Genomic DNA, 15,633 nt, shown 5'->3' with positions numbered 1-15,633 from the left:
AACAAAAAAATCCAGACGAAGGTACATGATCGCTTGGTTGTTGTTGGCGATGATGATGACAGCGTTTTGCTTTTGCAGTTAACGAAAAGAAAGGAATTGAAATGGTGGATTGTTCGTTTAGCATTTTTTGTTGCTGTCGTTGTTGTTGCTTAATATCGGATTCGGGGTAAGAACTAGAGAACTAACGGTATATGAATCATGACTTTGGCATCATTTTTGATATGGTCATACACACCAACACACACTCACGCTCACACTCACACATCCATAGATATGTATGTTAGCATGGCCATCATTGACACTAAACCCTGGCAAAAGGAATGGCATGGAATATACCTACACTTGGCACATAACGACAAAGTTCGTCATCATCGTCGTCAAGCATTTGTGTTTTTGAAGAAATAAAACAAAGAACAAAATCAAAAAAAGCAAAAAAAAAAAAAACATGGTATGATTTAATACCCACTTGCCAAATGCGTTAAGACAACAAACAATATGCTGGAGTAAAAAAAAAACGCCTGAATGCCTGACTGGCTGGCTCGCTGGCAGGCTGACTGACTGACCTACCACTGACTGCAGCAAAGACCAGCATCCGCATCGTTGTCATCTTTCATCATTATCCTCCATCACATACAGGCACGACGAAGTCATACACAATTGTCTGAAGCAAACATTTTTCTTACACATGTCCGTATGGAGTTTTTTTCTGCCGTTTTTTGGTTAACAACAAACCAGAGGACTGCTTGAAGTTGTAACCGGGGTATAATGGTGTTGGTTTATGCAGATTGTTTTCTTTGGTTGGTTCCTTGAAGAAATTTCTTATTTGGTTGGTGGAAAGGGAGAGGGGGAAAACTTGGCAAAAGGCAAATAAAAGTTGGAATGTTTACTCATTTTTTAGCACATATGTAGGTATGTTTTTTTGTGGGATATGAAGACATTTGGTAAGATTTGAGGTATTCCATGTTTTTGGAATAGTTCTGGGAATATGTTGGAAGTCAGGTAGAAGCACAGCAGATTTTGAGAAGTTTTCAAATTTTAAAAGAACTACAAGAACTTTTATGAATATGCCTTGGTATATAAAATAACTCTGCAAGAAAGACCCTTCTTAGAGAATAAACAACATTTAAATAAGCATGGTACCTATTCTGAATGCTATAGAAGACCTTGTAGTTGGCCTGTATCCCATAGAGGATTCTTAAAATAGCCTTCTGTATATAGAAGACCCTTGGCCGACCTTCTGTCTATAAAAGACTCATACAAAGAGTCTTCAATATAAAACCAACTGTGGAAGGATCTCCCAATCAGAGGGGGCCTCATTAAGGGGTCTTTTATTATTTCTCACATGGCTTCCCAACAGAGAGAGAGTTCTTGAAGATCCTTGGTCGACCCTCTGTATTTAAAAAAACCCATCGAAAGAGTCTTCAATATAAAACCAACTGTGTGTGGGAGATCCCAAGCAAAGAGGAGCCCATAAAGGCTCTTCCATTCTCCTTATTATAGGAGACCTCTTGACAGATCTTCTATCTGAAGTAGACCTTTTAAATTCTTCTTTGAAGGTCTTCTCTATAGAATAACTTTGAAACGGCTATCTGTCTGTAATAGACCTTTTATCCACAGATCTTCGAGAATGATACTTAACCTATATAAGTTCTCGTGAAAGGAACTTTTAGTTATTGACATACTTAAAGGATATTATAGCTATATAAAACTTTTGGAGGGTCTTGTCTTTATCAAAATCCTTTGAAGGCTCTCTATATGTAGCATACTCTTTAAAGTACCTTCTAACTAAAAACGGCTTGATCAGCCTTTTATACATAGAATATCTCGTGATGAACCCTCCATCTATAGAGGACCTCTAGAATGACCTTCAAAATGTAAAGGACTCATAAAGGATCTTCTATGTATAGAAAATCCTTCGAGGGGACAACATAAGTAGAATCTATTTATATTGTCTCCGGTCTAGAAAGAGTATCCTAACAATGAAAGACCCCTTAAAACATATCCCCCATACAGAAGTCCTTTTAGAAGCTCCTCTTAAGGGGTCATCAATCCATGGAAGGCCTCCCCAAGAGTCCTCTCTCTATAAAATATCTCTTGAGGGATCTTTTATCTATACAAGAACCCTTTGAACGGTTTTCTTTTTCAAAGAGAATCCTTCAAAATATATCCTAGATATAGAGGACCTCAAATGACCTCGAGGATCTTGAATACTCATACATCTATAGAAGATCCTTGGTGGGCCTTTTCTCCATAGAATAACTCATAATGGTTCTTCTCCTATATCTATTGAAGATCCTCGATATGCCTTTTCTCCCTAGAATACCCCACTGACGATTCTTCTATCAATGAAGGAATTTTCTGTCTAAAAAACATCCACTTGAAAAGCCTATTTCATTGAAGACATCTTGAAGGTAATATATAATAATTTATATTAATAGGTCTTCTATCAATGGAAGGGTTCCCGAGGGAAGTTTTGTGTTCCTCTTAGAAACGATTTTTTAATCACAAAACACCTTGAGGTCATCCATCTAAAATTTCTCTTGTAAATGAAAAATCGCCTTATTAAGTGTTTTCCATCGATCGAAGTTCCTTGAAGCTTCTTCACTCAACCCTTGAACTGAATATATCTTGAGTCCATCTAAAATTTCTCTTGTAAAAGATCAGTCATTTCCTGAAGTGTTTTCCATTTATAAAAGATCCTTGAGAGTTCTTCATTCAATCCTTGAACTCTCTTCGTTCTTATGGAAGGCCCCTCAACGGGTTTCTAGATAAAGAGGACGTCTTGAATGGTCTTTATATAATGAAGATCTCTTTAAAAGGGTCTTATATTTATTCAATACCTCTTGAGAGGTATTCTAACTATGGGAGAACTTATGAAACATATTCAGATTAAAAATAACCTTTGGAGAGGCTTTTTTACAAAAGACATCTCGAAGAGTCTTAGGTCGATAAAATACCTCTTTTAAATAATTCATTATAAGATCAAATCATTTCAAGGGTTTCTAGCATATCCTTCAATATTGTCATCGGTCTCTAGGATACCCTTCGGAAAGTCTTCTATCTATAAAAGACCGCTGGGAGGATTTTCTCTCAAAAATTCACCCATTTGAAGGACCTTCTACTGTTTTCTTAAAATTCCCCTCGAAAACGACAAATCGTTGGAATATGTATTTAAACAACTCCAGGTTCATGGTCATGGCAACAGCAGACAATGACTATGCCTATACCTTTTCCTCCTGTTGTTGATGACAATCGACACGATTTGATACTGGCCAAGACGTTTGTTACGTCGTTCGGGCTTTGTTTACGTTTTTCATTTCTATGCTCAACGGATTGGTCGAACATGCATTTGCTGTCGACTTCCTTTAACCATATTTGTAAAGGTGACAGTCAGCCACAGCAACAGCAGCAACAACAACAAATACAAAGCAATGAAATATCACAAGTACCTACAAGTCACTCTTCCACACACCTACATTGGACAAAAATGCACTGCTGTAGGGGTCCACCAACACCAGTCAAAGTGCTATGAAATGGTTTAACTGTGGTACACCGAGGACCATCGCCCGCTCTCTGTCTCTCACCCTCTCACTCTCCCTTGGGGGAAAAACGTGCAGCTGGTAAGGTGACAGCCACCTTACATGACCATATACGGAAGACGTTTGTAGTGGCAGTAGATTGCAAACGGGTGTAATGACAAAGTAATGGCGGTGTTGAAAATCATGATGACAATGCTGTGGTGATGGCTCGGCTCATGAAGGCATGTGCGGATGTATGGACACATATATAAGTTTGCACCTAGGCGCTCATGACGAGATTGGCTACAAATGTACGAACATGCACATCTTATCTTTGGTAAGGGGTAAAAGTTTTGCCACACTTCTCTTTCCGCTGCCTGACTCCAGGCATAGCAAATATTAGTTGTATTTTCATCAGCACCTTTTCATACATTTTTCTTCTCTTCTTCTTCGCTTTTTTCTTTTCTCCTTAGTATTCTTCTTCTTCTTGTTTAATGTGTGTACTGTCAACATTGTTTGTATTGATTTTTCTTGTTAGCAGTTATGTCTGATTTTTTTTTTGTTGGATCCTTAGGTTTCTATTTTTATAGAAAATATGAGCAGTTACTCCCCTCTCCGGTCTTTACTCCAATAGAAGTTGGCAACGAAGAATGACCACTGAACCTCTGTTTGGACTCTGTCCATGTCCATGGTGATGATGATAATGATCATCATTTTGTGTGTAGCCTGTTGTCGGCCGATTTTTAAATAGTTTTTCATACCTCCTCCATTGCCAATGATTGGCATTTCCTGGTTCAACACTCAACAGACGGATTCCTTGTTTTAGGTTCTTCAGTGATTTCATCTTTGCCGTTTTGCAATTGACCAAATGAAATCCCACCGCAAACTAATAATTTGTGTTGACTCATTGTGAAAATATGCGAACTATGTGAGCCGACGCCTGCAACCTGTCACTGGCAATAAATCGCTGACGCCAAAGGATTTGCTAAATGTTTAACAATAAGCCATGGAGGGTTCATAGAACATTTTCTGATGGAATTTCTTTAATGGATAGATAGTGTAAGGTTCTTCTAAATTTAGAGGGCTTTTTGTTAGATCGAACACAAATACATTCTTAAACAGAAGGCCTCCAAAAGTTCTCATTTGAATAGATCTTCAAGAGGTTCATATTGTGGATAGAAGACCTTTGACTAGACCTCTATATGCGACTGAATTTTAAGTATGTTATGTTATGTTTAAGTATGGGGAGGATACATCTTGTCCGGTCTTCTTTACAGTGAAGGCATTTTAACTGTTCTTCTCATGAGAGAATAGCTTCTGACCGAATATTGAGCACGGAGAGAAGACTCCTCTATCGGTCTTCCATGGGATGAAGACCAGCAGAGAGAGATCCTTGGGGGTCTCTATAGAGAAGCCTTCTTAAGAGATCTTACGGAGCTAAGTCTTCTTGAGAGAATGCCTCTTAACCATGATAGAGGATCTCTTGAGCGGTCTTTAAGATATAAAATACTTTTTGTTCGGTCTCCTATCGGGAGAACAGTCTTCTATAGATATAAGACTTCTTGACCCGTCTTCTATTGAATGAAGACCACCAGATCCTTACTACCATAAAGAGATCTTTGCGGGGAATCTATAGATGCGAATTCTTGAGAGATACTATGGAGAGAATGTCTCTTGTTAAAAAAACCCCTTGTTCGGTCTCCTATCGAGAGAAAAGTCATCTATAGATAGGAGACTTCTTGACCGACATTCTATGGAATTAAGACCATCAATCATGCAAAAAGATATCTTTACGGGTCCTCTATAGAGAAGACTTCTTGAGAGATCTTAGAGATAGAAGGCCTCTTGACTACTCTCCTCTTGAGAGAATGCCTCTTAACCTAGATAGAAGAAGATCTATTGAGCGGTATTTAAGACATAAAATGCCTCATGTCCGGTTTCGTATCGAGAGAAGAGTCTTCTTTAGATATAAAACTCCTTGACCGGTCTTCTGTTGCAAAAAGAGATCTTTATGTGACCTCTATAGAGAACACTTCTTAAGAGATCTTCGGGAGAGAATATTTCTTGACTGCTCTTCTCCTTCTCCTCTTTACCTGATATAAGATCCATTGGGCAGTCTTTAAGACATAACATACATCTTGTCCGGTCTCCCATATAGAGATGAGCTTTCTATAGATATAAAACTTCATGACCGGTCTTCTATGGAATGAAGACCACCAGAAATCTACCAATGTAAAGAAGTCTTTACGTGGCCTCTATAGATACAAATTCTTGAGAGTTATTAAGGAGGGAATATCTCTCGATTCCTCTTCTCATGAGAGAATGCCTCCTGACGTGATTGAAGATCTCTCGAGCAGTCTAAAATACATAGAATACTTCTCGCCCATAAAATACCTCTTCTATAAAGATAAGAGTCTTCTATAGATATGAGGCTTCTTGACCGGTATTCTATGGAATGAAGATCTCTAGTCTATCGCCTTTATCGGGAAGACTTTTTGAAAAATCATACGGAGGATTTGTTTATTTACAGAGAAGGCATCTTGACTGCTCTTCTCTTGAGAGATATGGAATATCTCTCGTCCTCTCCTTTTGATAGAGTTTTTATAAACCGATCTTCTATAGGGAATACCACTTGAGGGCTGTTCTGCAAAGATAATATCTCTTGAGTCTTCTATAGAGAGAATATCTCTATAAAGGTTGATCTTATACGGTTCTTCTGTGAGAAGAAATGTATTAGGACTTCAATAGAAACCGATTTTCTCTTCAGAGACGGATCTTCTTAAAGAGGAGATCTTTTGACCGCTCTTCTCTAGCAAAGAGTCCTTCTGGCTGGAACTTTAAATATAGAAGATCTCCTGATCGATATATAACATATAGAAGTAGTCATGTCTGGTATCGTAAAAAAAAGATTCTCTTAAGAAAAGAAGACCCGTTTAAGGACTTCTATAAAAAAGGTATTTGATAAGTCTTCTATATGAAGAAATATTTGAACAGTTTATTTTTTATAAAAAAAGGTCTTCTATAAAAATCCTAATAGGTCTTCCAAAAAAATAGACCTTCATTAGGACTTCTTTATAAAGCAAACATTTAAGTAGTCTTCTATAAAAGGATCTCCATTTAACAATTACTTTATAAATATAATTTCTTTAACAAGTCCTCTGTAAATGAAGGTCGCCAGCAGGTCTTCCATGAATGAGGGATGTTTTAAAGGCTTTATATAGGTTTTCTATAGATCGAAATCTTATACGAAAAGAAAGAACTTTGACAGGATCTTCTCTACCAAGATATTTTCGAAAAAAATATTTTTGTTTCCAGAGAGCCACTTGGAGTATTTTTTAGTATTTCTAGAAAAACCCAAGTTTCCCCCATTCTGAAACTACTTCTTATTTCTCACATAAATTATTCTTCTTTCTATCTATCATTTTATAGTTTCCCTTTCATCTGGCACACAGACTTCCCTCGCCTGAACCAAAGACGCTGCTTGGCATATTAATGTTTAGCCAACTCCTTAAAGGATATAACTAACGAGACTGGCTTTGCCTTCAGTCTGTTTTTGTCTCCGTCTATCCGTTGAGTAGCACTACTTTTGGGCCAAGAAGTACCATGAATCCCTTATTATTTATCACGTGTGTCTGTTGGTACTCGAATAATGCCAAAAGCAACACATACAACTTGCCGCCACTAGGAGGAAGAAATTTCTCCCCTCCCCTCTTTTATCCGCATGAAGTAGACATTGTGGAGCAATAAAGTGAAACAGTTCATGAACAACTAAACCAAAAGAGATAAAGAGCCTGAAGGAGTTCTGGGGACCAGAAGAGGGAGATGAGAGTACGAAGAAGCATGCGAAGAAGCAGAATAGTTGAAATTGTCGTTAACATATTTTTGTGCTAAGGTGTCGATTGTTATGGCAGTAGTTTGCTGGCAACATATGAGTGTGATGGTAATAGAGATTCTAGTCCTTGGGGGGGACCAGGCAAGAAGAAAAGGGGTCTCCAAAGGATTTCTTAATGGTAAACACACAAATCTTTGGTAGAGAACTTTATCACTCCCCTTTGGAACATTGAATAAAGAAAATCTATCGATATTTCTTTATGGGCGTAAATCTTCCTGTGAAAGCTTGGATGTAAATTCCATTCCTCCACATTGGCCACCCTTTAGGTTTGGAATTGAAAAAAAGATCTTTGATGGAAAATCACAAGGATAATAAATGCCAGGACGACAACAAAGACATTTGTTATTTTCAATTGCTTGGTTGTTTCGGATGGCTGGAGAGAGAAAGAAACATTTTTTAGCCAGGGTTTCTTGAATCTTAGTCGGGAAATAGAAAAATATCGAAACTGTTTCTATGCAATATTGAAAAAATGTAAAATGCAATTTTCAAGCAACACCTTATATAAATAAGCTAATATTGAATTTTCCCCTTCATTTTTTGTTGCTCTTTGATTTATATTTGAAAACTTGTTACTGTCGATGTTAAATATTTGCCTGTGATTGCAAAAAGTAACTGTTTTTGATTTTATTTATATGGTTCTTTCAGTTGTTTGACAACATATTTGATTTTTTTATTTGTTTTTTACACCTAACAGAAGGTGCGAGAGGATAATTGGGGGAGGGGGAGATGGTAACTTCCCACTGGTGCAAAGTTCCACTTTACAAATTGTGTTTGACATACAAACATGGCACAAAACTAAAAACAAATTGGAAATTATTTTTGTTTTTGTTGGAGTAGTTATTTAACAGTGTGAGGAGGTAGGATCCGAAGGATTCCTGTCCTCTAAGAGCTTATTTTTCATGGGAAATTTCAAATGTGTTTTTTTTTTTGTCAAAAGCTCTAAGCTCCCTCCGAAATACGACCATGGTGATGCCACCATTTTCCTGTTCTGTTCTTGTGCCATCATTTTGGATATGTTGTGCAAATGTCCTTATGCAAATAGATGTCAGCCAGTCATCAAACAGGATGTTAATTAAACTTACTCAAATTGAGAACAGAAAGTTTACCTGTAATGAAAAAATTGAAAAAAAAAAAAAAAACGGAAAATTAATTACTGCAGAAAAAAAAAATGTGGAGAAAAAAATCGGAATTAACTGGATAAATATTTACATAAAATAGTTGCAAAGGATGTTGTTGATGTCCTTTAAAATACACAATAAAACTATACTGAAAACTATGGTTTGTAGAATATTTAAGGCTTACAAAAAAGGTATTTGGGAGCCTTTGTGTATAGAAGGTGTTCTTTAAAGGGTTATTAGTCGTTTGTTCATGAAAGGCCAGTTACAGGGATTCTTTAGAATGTTACTTGAAAACTTTGCAATTTCATAAAACATTTCATTGAATGGTTTCTTATTCAAAATATCTCTCCCATGGAAGAATTTTTGAAACTACTGGAGATTCTTATATTCGGAAAAGTTATCGTGGTTTCTATACATAAGGACTACCTTTAATACCTTTCATCTTGACTGGATTTCCATAAATCAAGGTTCAAAAAAATCTAAGTCGTCCTGGATATATTCTTCCGGTCGGATGGTTATATAACGGTCTATAATGAATTCTAAGCCCCTTTGCAATATTGCCTACTTATAGAAGTGCATTAAATCTAAATATGAAATACCCGACTTCTTGCAATTGTAAAATATATTCTCTTTACAAAAACCAAATCAGAAAATCTACTGAAGATCAGTTCAGAGATCCTCTAACTATTAAAAATCAACAAAAAGATCTCTGTGTTCAAAAATCCAATCAACAGGTCTATCTGTAAAATATCCGTCAAGAAGTTTTCTAGGCTTAGCATAATTTGGAAATTTTTTAAATGCTTATTCGAGTAGAGAGTGTAAATCGCTCGAATTCGAGAGGAAAATTATTCTAAAGGTCTTCTATCTAAAAAGAGATACGTTGAGAGGATTTCAGGGCTAAGAGTAATTTCAATATTTTACTAAAACGACACTAAAAATGTAGTTCCGAAACGCTCATTCTAGTAGAGAGTGAAAATCACTCGAATTCGAGAGGAAGTTCACGAATGTACCAGTCAGAAATTCTTCTAAAGGCCTTCCATCTATAAATGATCCTTTAAAAGGTTTTCAGGGCTTAGAAAATTTTTTAATATTCTACTAAAACCGCACTAAAAACATAGTTCCGAAACGCTCATTCGAGCAGAGAGTAAAATTCGCTCGAATTCGAGAGGAAGTTCGCAAATGTACTTGTCAAAAATTCTTCTAAAGGCTGTATATCTATAAAAGATCCGTTAAGAGGTTTTCAAGGCATAGAACAAATTTAAATATTCTATAAAAACGGAACTAAAAGCAGAGTTCCGAAACGCTCATTCCAGTAGAGAGTGAAAATCACTCGAATTCGAGAGGAAGTTCTTTTGCGAATAAAAGAAAAATAAACAGAGTTTAATCTTTTTTTTCAATGCTACTCGCATAAGAGCGAGTATGCTTTGCTCGATTTCGAGAGGGAGTAAAATGAGCTCGAAATCGAACAGATTTTCTTGCCAGATCCGCAGGAGCTTCGGCGCTCTGTTCCGCATAAGCTTTGGCTCGCTGTTCTGCTGGAGTTTTGGCTCGTTTTTCCGCTAGTGTTTCGGCTTGCTGTTCCGTATTATAGTTCAATCATTATCAGAGCAGTAGAGGTAGTTATGAACCGTAGAACTAGCTAGAATAGTTTCCTAGCCATTGTAGGCGACCCGAATAGATAGACCTGAACATATGCACAGTAAGCTACCGCACCCGAACGAGTTTCGGTCCACCTGCAAGAGCCTAGACGTCGGGTGCCAGGCATACCTTCAGCCAGCTGCCGAAACCAAATGAGTCCCTACCCATCTGCGAAAGCCTAGACATCGGGCGCCGAGCACAGGGAGCTGCCGAACCCGAACGAGTTCGGGTCCATCTGTCTAGACGTTGGCTGCCAAACATACCTTCAGCGAGCTGCCGAACCTGAACGAGTCCCGATCCATCTGCGATGGCCTAGAAATCTGTTTCCTAGCATGTAAACAGAGTATTGGCTAACCCGAATGTATCTCAATCCGTTTACGAAGACCTGAACATCTGCCTCCATGTATCTCTACAGTGAAATGCTAACGATTATGCTAAAAGTCTCCAACACGCCTCACAAGACCAGAACACCAACATCCCAATCACCTACATCGTAAGCCACGATTATCTGTAAATCGTCAACGTCCCGACCGCCGACGTCACTAAGAGCAAAAAACCCCGATTTTACTGACACCATTCAACCCGTCGACAACATGTGACCATAACTTCACAATCAACTTCAAATCGTCCAAATCCCGAACGCAACATTGTGATTCCCGATCTTCCGCATTAATCAAGATCTCGCAACCAACTACAAGTTTCCGATCCGACCTTCAAATCGTCACCATTCCTAATGCCAGAGCCATAGGCCCCATAGGGATTTTAAGTGCAATTTTCCAACCAATAATTAGCTGGATCTGGATTCTTCCCTTAAAAAGTTTAAATTTCACATTTTCATGGAACAAGAGTTGAGACTTCGGGTTGGCTTCTCAAAGGATAAAACCTCAACCCCCCCCCGTGTATAAATATTCAATGGAAGTGCAGTTTCGACATATGGTGCCCCTATATACTGATGGTACAGGCCGATCTAAGTAGGTCTGATGGTCCTCGCCAAATTTTGCAGCTGATGTGGCTGAAATCTGATATTTTGAATTTTAAATATTCAAAATTGAAAATATCTTTCCATGCTACCATGCATCTGAAATCACTTTCTCAGTTGGCAATCTTAGAAAAATTTACAATTAAATCACTTTTTCTTTTTTCCTCGCATTCAACACTGTACTTCTCACCCACCCTTTTTTTCCGCCTAAGCAAACACGCGAAAAAATTGATACTAGGAAAATGAATCGCTGGCAAATACCTTTCTGAAAAAATTTGTTTTTAGGCACGTTCTTACAGTTAATTACATTGGTAGTCAACGTAACAACGTTCCCCAGCCATAGGCCTAAAGCCTTCTTCTTGTCGCATTTGTGATGGGGGGAGATTGGTTGTGAGATGTTGTTGTTGTTGTTATGGCAATGTAAACCATACTAGTCTAGATGTTCATGACGATGTTGTTGTTGCCAGTGTTACAATAAATTACATTTTTACAAGTTTCATTTTTTTTTTTGGTTTTGGCCATAATTTTCTCCTTCCCTTTGAGTTATGATAGAATTACCAAGAAACCAAATATGAGATTGTATGTCAAAAGTCTATCAGTCATATACATGTATGTATGTATGTAAATTGCTGAGAAGAGAAGATTTTCATTATTTACTTACATATAAACATATTATCAATTTCATTGAGTTGATGTGTTGCTTGCTTCTCTTGAGGGTTTCATTAGCCATCATCAGGTTTTTGCATAGGCCGACTTCTTACCCCACTTAATTTAAGTATCCATGACCATGTTTGCCATGCCCTTTTTTTACCTTCGTTGCCCAATGAACTCTTAATTTGTTGATGAGATTTTGTTACCGTAATTAATTGAAAGTTGTTTTTTTTTTTATTTTATTAATAGCTTTTGGTATGTGGGGATGGATGGTGGACTGGCATACAAATGCCGTCTCAAAATATCGCTAATCAAATTTAAATGCAATTTGGTAAAGACTGATGTTCTAATTGAGGATACAAAATTCAAAAGGGTGAAGTGAAGAGAAAAAAAATTTGAAAATATTTTTCTTTAAGGAAATGATTTTTGAATTGTTCACAACGTAAATTCTGCAGGTTTAATGTTTAAATAGGCTCAGTTAAAGTAAAAAAAGAAGCTTGGAGGAATATTTCAGAGATCTAAAAATAACCAATAGCTTAAATATTTATATTAGCCTTGTCTTCAGTTTAAGTTCATTTCTAGCTCACCTACCATTGCCCAAGTCTAAAAATTAACCACTGCCTCATTCTCAATTACACTATTTGTTCGGTCATACTTTAATTATAATTGACATTTAAAAGGACACATGACGATAAAAACCACTTAAAAATCCTTTGAACACAACCGAAAAGTTGTCATGTTGCCGGACGCTGCAAGGACTTCTGTTGCCTGTGACTCATGAAGCTAATAAAATATTTAAAGAGTTTAATACACTTTTCCAATTGACATTAACAAACAAGAGAAACGAACAAAAAGAAACGCGACTATACCGACCAGTGACATTTGCAGAGATTCTGTAAGAGAGAAATAAAAAAGGAAACAAAGGGATTTGTTCGGGAAGGTTTGCCGAAGAGAAGGCCTTTAGAGCAGTGGCGCCAAATGAGTTTCGCTCTCTGCTCAAAATCGAGCGGGAGTACTTCTGCGAGTAAAAACAAGAAATCGGGTGTATTTTATTTTTCGATTTTTATACCCTCAACCATATATAGTATGGACGGTACATTAAGTTCGGCATTCCGATTGTAACTCATCGAGATAATAATTATAGATTGATCAGCCGTCCGCATGTCCATCCGTTGTAATCACGCTAGCGTCAAAACGAATAAAGATAGTAAGCTAAAATTTGAAACAGATCAGTATTTTGTATGCAGGCAGGTCAAGTTCGAAGTTAGGCTATATTGGTGTACGGGGGCTATACGACCCCATATAATGCTCTCACATGAAGTAGAAGAGTGGAAAATAAAGTTCTTGTAAAATAAAAAACTGCAACCAATTTCAGACTGCTGTCATTTCCAACTCACTCGTCCGACAGGTGTTAAAATTATTCCGGTGATAGCTTATTATATTGTTTAGAAGCGTACAAAAGTAGTTTGGTGAGAATTTTCCAGAAAAAAAGTTATTCGTGATGGAATTTAGGCGTGATAGTGTGATTTCCTTATATTTGGCTGGAAAACCACAAGTGGCTATCGTTAGAGCACTCCAGCATTTAAATGTGAATAAATCTTTTGTGTCTCGTACCACCGCTCGTTATCGCGATACTGGTAGCGTAGCCCAACGTCAAGGAAGTGGACGGAAGAAAACAGCAACATCAGTAGAAATGGTTCGAAAAGTAAAGAAGCGACTTGATCAAAACCCGCGTCGCAGTGCCCGTAACATGGCTCGTGAACTGAACATATCGCAATAATCCATTCGGCAAATATTTAAAAAATAAGCTCGGGGTAAGGCCATTGAAATTCAAAAAAGTGCAAGAACTTACACCGCAACAGAAAGAAATTTGACTCAAAAGAGCTAAAGAGTAGCTTCGCTTGGCCGAAAGTGGTGAGCTGCCGAATTTGGTTTTCTCCGATGAGAAAACATTCGTTGTCCAGCAGTTTGTAATCAAACAAAATGATCGTGTTTACTTGCCAAAGAGGTCGGGTGAAAATGTGCACCTTCGGTTGGCCACCAGAACTCAAGCGCCGGCCATGGTGATGGTGTGGGCCGCCATAACAGCCGATGGTCGCTCTCCGCTCATATTAATCGTTAAATAAATGCCGAATATTATCCCGAAAATATTCTGGAGGGTGTATTAGGGTGCCATGGGCACGCAAACATTTTGGCCGCAGATCTTAGACATTCAAACAGGACTCAGCACCATCGCACTCAGCACGCACCACCCAAGAATGGTTACAAAATGAGGTTCCTCGCTTCATTTCCAGCGCACAATGGCCACCAAAGTCTCCGGATACCAATCCGTTGGACTAAATCATAAATTAAGTCTTTTGTAGATATATTCTTAGAAGTATTTTATTGCCGGAGGATTTTGAAATACTTCTTCCTTCATAGAAATCCTTAAAAAATGGTGTACGTGGAAGTGATTTTGACAGGTCCTTTATGTATACTCTATCGGTTGCGAGGCCCTTTTTTATTCAGTGCCTTTTTAAGCCCCTATTTTTATATAACCCACGTAATACCATCACACAAGCCCATGAATCCGCAAGCAAGTGCATGCCGTTGTATGTGTGTGTACTTTTGTGGCTCGCGTTTTCATTAATGCTGCCAGCCAATGTGTGATTTTAATGATGTACATCCTGTTCGGTATGAAAGCGGAAAATGGAAAATTTCTTTTCTAGGCTAGGTTGGGTTGGATGTGTTTTGTTGGTGGTTTTTTGTGGATTCTCTTCTGAGCCAACAAAACAAAAAAAGACAAATACCCGCCGAAGAGTTCATGGTCTTGCTTATTTTACATTATCCTTTGACAGAGTGACAGACTCTTGATGTCTGAAAATTTTATAAAATTTTAATGGGGGCTGAACAAAACGAAAAAAAAAAAGAAACTTTTGCTTTATGATAATAAAAATAGTTTTGTTTTTGTTGGCAATTTGTTAAATTTCACTTTCAACCAAAACCGCAGTATTGCATTCAACAAATATTTAAGCTTTTTCACATTAGTTGTGAGAAATCTGACAGCCATTAACACTTTGACTGAGTTGGGCCATTCCTAGACCAGTCCAATTTCTTGAAATTAATTATTTCTTCCGAATGGAGAGGAGGAAGAAGAAAACCTCAAGTAAAACTAGCCCCTGTTAACAACTAACTTTGATTCCGGCAACATCATTAAGCCAACTGGTAATGGAAAAGAGAAAAAGTAATGAAAGTGTTCTGAAATGTTGAAATAAAATTGAAAGTGGTCGAAAGTAAAAGACAGAGCTGCCTGCAAGCAGAGTAACAAAAAAAATTTCACTTTTAACAAAAAGGGCCATCCGAATAGTCAACCAGCCAGTCGGTCTAGGTACATGACCACCAAGAAAAAAAAAAATAACTACCCAAAAACAATTTAAATTTTTATAACTTGTCTAGAAACCAGAAATTGAATTATTTTCCACGCCATGTTCCGCACAACAATTTGTTGGCAGAAGGAGAACTACCAACATAAAAAACAAACTCGCCGCCAAAAAAACAAAGTCACAATGAACTTTACGCCACAGGGTTCTTGGAAAGCATAACAGCCTAAGACAAAAAGCACAATAAGAAAAATTGATTTCATGAACTTTAGCGGCAATAAGTTGTGATGAACACCCAAGCTTGTAGCTATTGTCGCTGCTGCTGCTGCACAGCTTGTAATCCGGCTATATTCCTTTTTTTTTGTTGAGCGTCTAAAAGACGTTAATGATTTATGATAGTGGGGCTTCTTTTGATAGGCAAAACGAAAATTATTAACATTTTTTTTAATGGATATCTTATGTTTGAAAACAACAACAA

The 15,633-nt window shown here is 37.5% G+C and overlaps 1 protein-coding gene across 1 annotated transcript in view; it reads right to left on the bottom strand.

Annotated features, from left to right (window-relative positions):
• LOC101887234 (titin homolog) overlaps positions 1 to 15,633 on the bottom strand; it is a 155,129-nt gene that overhangs the window by 109,290 nt on the left and 30,206 nt on the right. The window lies entirely within an intron of this gene.

The sequence above is a fragment of the Musca domestica genome, unplaced genomic scaffold (assembly GCF_030504385.1).
Source record: "Musca domestica strain aabys unplaced genomic scaffold, Musca_domestica.polishedcontigs.V.1.1 4, whole genome shotgun sequence".
NCBI lineage: Eukaryota > Metazoa > Arthropoda > Insecta > Diptera > Muscidae > Musca > Musca domestica.
This window is presented reverse-complemented; position numbering and strand designations above follow the sequence as displayed.